The following is a 3,343-nucleotide window of genomic DNA, read 5'->3' on the forward strand; positions in this document are numbered from 1 at the left end:
TCTTCCTCCTCCTCTCCTCCTCTCCTCCTCCTCTCCTCCTCCTCCTCCTCAGATGAACAGAGGTTATTGAGGAGGAGAACAAAAACACGTCCTCTCATTTTCTTGCAGTGAAACTTATGAATTTTTGATGTTTCCATCTTCGTCTTTAATGAAACAGTTTGAGCCTCGTCACATTTTCATAACAGGAATTTGGTCTGACATTTTCAATATGTTGTTTCATATGGCAGCGCCACATAATGGATTCATGAGCACCTTCCAGTGTGTGTGTGTGTGTGTGTGTGTGTGTGTGTGTGTGTGTGTGTGTGTGTGTGTGTGTGTCCTGGCATTTACTCATCAGCTCTCTGTACGTTTCTTCTTCTTCTTCTTCTGTTTGTGAATATTTGAGACTAATATTTTCTTTTGTCTCTTTCTTTGTCTCCAGCGTTTTAAACCGAACTCCGGTTCATCTCATTCATGAGATCATTCTGGTGGACGACTTCAGCGACGACGGTGAGCTGCACACACACACACACACACACACACACACACACACACACACACACACACACACACACACACACACACACACACACAGAGCAGCTGGGATCACAGTCTCAGGATTACGATGGAGATGAAAGCAGACCTCCATTCCGGGTCAGAGCTGTGGACAGTGTCTCACCTGCAGCTGTGTCCACTTCGTCCCCGGAGACAAAAGTCCAGGTGAAACAGACCGAACATCAGAGAGACGATCTAGATCTAGATCAGTTAGAGATGCTGATCCAAACATAATCTGTATTTATCATCATCAATGCAAAGACCAAAACCAGCTGTGAACTGATTAGAAAGTGAATGAAATGAAAACAAAATGTCAATAATAATATAAAAACAGTAGAATTAGAATTAATAGAATAAATTGATAATGAAATAAAGAAAAGCAAATGAAAATGAAATACACACACACATAAACATAAACATACACATCAGTAGAAATAAAATGACCTGTTTCCACACACTGTAAAAACACAGTGGTGAGTCACATGTTTCTTCATCACCATGAACACACACCGTCCTGCAGCCACAAACACTCACTACAGCACCGGATGTGGACGAATCCGCCGCTAAAAATAGTCCCAACACGCAACATAGTTCCCTCCTGTTTGAGTAACGTGTGTTAAAAACTACAGTGCCCAGATGTTTTAGTCATGTGTAAAAGAAAATTGAATGTATATATTTTAAGCAAACAGTGGAACACATGGAGAGGTACACCTGGTTTACAGGTGAAGTCAAAGCTTCAGTGTGTGGACAGTTAAAAGCCTCGAGCACTTTTACCAGAGGAGCCGTCACAGAAAATGTTGTGATGAGCTGTAGTTTCTGTTTTTCTCTCGGCTGCTGATAGAAAATAAATTCTGCTGCGTCTCTGCTGAACTGACCCCGATACAGTCAAACACATTTTTACTTTTATGGCCAAAGAAAAACATGAAGACAAAACAGAGATCTCAGTGTGAACAGACCACAGGCTGTAAATATAAAGATGGACGTCGCCTCTGTGACGTCACCCACAGGTTTCTGAAGCTCAGAGTGAGCTGCTCCACCGTCGCCATCTTGGCAGTATGTGACTCCGCCCCCTAACTCCCAGCTAATCCAAATATGGTCAAAGAGGAGGGGCGTGTGTGGAGCTGAGACTTTGGTTCATGCTGGTTTGTGGCAAGTATACGCTCGCCCACCTGTCACTCAAAGAGGCCACGCCCTCAATCCTCCATAACTTTCAGCCTTTGGCCTTTGGTCCTTTGGCCTCTGGCCATTAATTAGAAAAATCCCATTACCCATTTTTTAATTTTAAGATGGCCGCCTTTTCTGGCACAGGAAACATATTTTACCACAGAGTTTTACCCACAGGACAAATTTCAATTATTTTCTAATGTAATCTCGTGTTTTAGACTCTAATTTCTAATGTCATGTGAAAAATTCTGCGTAAAACACGATGTATTATGAATGATAACTCGCTATTGCTAGCAAGCTTTTTTGTGAGTAATATTTTTGCTGAAATATACTTTCATTTCATTTTTTTAATGTGTACTAAATTTCATGATTTGACACCTGGATAATTTATATGACAAAATAGTGGATGAACTTATTGCAAAAAATAACATTTCTTTGCCAGAAATGGCGGCCATCTTGAATTTTTGAGTGGCTAACGTATTTTATCAAAAGAGTGATACCCAAGGAGGATTAGTGAAGTTTAGCACTTGTATCCACATTTGTGAAATATGAAGTTATCTGCTGAGCTAATGACTCACTGTTGGAGCCAGACTCTAGTGGTCATTACAGGAACTGCAGGTTTTGGTTCTTAATTGTTGGCCTCATGTTGGAGGATCCTCAGGTGCTGCAGGTAAACTCTTCCTCATCAGCTGAAAGGTTTTCAATGAACCAACAGAGAACAGACATTAATCAAGACAAACCGAAACATAAAAGCTTCCTTCACAGCAGGAGAAAATATCCACACATCAACCATAAAGAAAAAATCCTCCAAACTACCTGCTGACGTTCCTCCGCTGTCTGTCCAACACGCTGAGTCACAACCCCGACAGCCAATCAGGACAGCCGGTGCTGGGCGCACCACACAAGTGATGGAGGTTAAACAGTGTCAGGTTTACATGATGGAGGAAGGATGGAGACAGAGAGACGACACACTCAGGTAAACAGAGTGTAAACGAGCAGCAGCAGGATGAACAGTGTGTGTTGACTTGTAAACATGTCGGTGTGCAGCTGAACGTCTGATCCTCTCCTCCCACTCAGCAGCAACTCATTTAATAACACTCCTATCTCGCCTCGGGCTCTAATCCCACTTTGTTGCAGTCTTTTTATTTTGGGATATCGGACCGAGCATGAATTCTGTTTTTACCCACGAACATCCTGCTGCACGTTCAGCAGACTGGACCTGCAGCTCATCATCATGACTCTGAGGCTGTGGAGGAGGATTCCCAGCCTCACGTGTCCTCACGGCTTTTTAACAGCATGTTATTTAACAATAATAATCATATATCAGTTGATATTATTAGAATATTTTTCATGTGAGACACAGTGATCCTGGATATTAAGTCGATGTTTAGTCATTTCCTTTTTCTGTCTTGCTTTATTTGGTTTGGTCAAGTTTGCATTTGTACTGTCACCACTGGAGGTGACTGATTATTAAAGCTCCTCCAGTGTAAAGGTGTGTGTCCATGTGTAGTGTGATTATAGATCAGCTCTAGCTTCTATATTAATACTGTGAAAGTATCAAAGCCTCAGTCCACAGAGAAATGCACACAGCCTGTATTCAGAAACTGAGCCTTAAAACCAGCCGTCAGGACTTCTGGAACTTTGT

General features: G+C 42.0%; 1 long non-coding RNA gene across 1 annotated transcript in view; it reads left to right on the top strand.

Annotated features, from left to right (window-relative positions):
- The window catches only part of LOC111650768 (uncharacterized), a 14,739-nt gene that overhangs the window by 9,600 nt on the left and 1,796 nt on the right, over positions 1–3,343 (top strand). Inside the window, exon 2 of the long non-coding RNA XR_002760455.2 lies at positions 422–489. This is a non-coding gene — a long non-coding RNA (uncharacterized LOC111650768). The remainder of the gene's footprint in view (positions 1–421; positions 490–3,343) is intronic.

This window comes from Seriola lalandi, unplaced genomic scaffold (assembly GCF_002814215.2).
Source record: "Seriola lalandi dorsalis isolate HSWRI2012SDOR001 ecotype SW California unplaced genomic scaffold, Sedor1 jcf7180002052868, whole genome shotgun sequence".
NCBI classification, from domain to species: domain Eukaryota; kingdom Metazoa; phylum Chordata; class Actinopteri; order Carangiformes; family Carangidae; genus Seriola; species Seriola lalandi.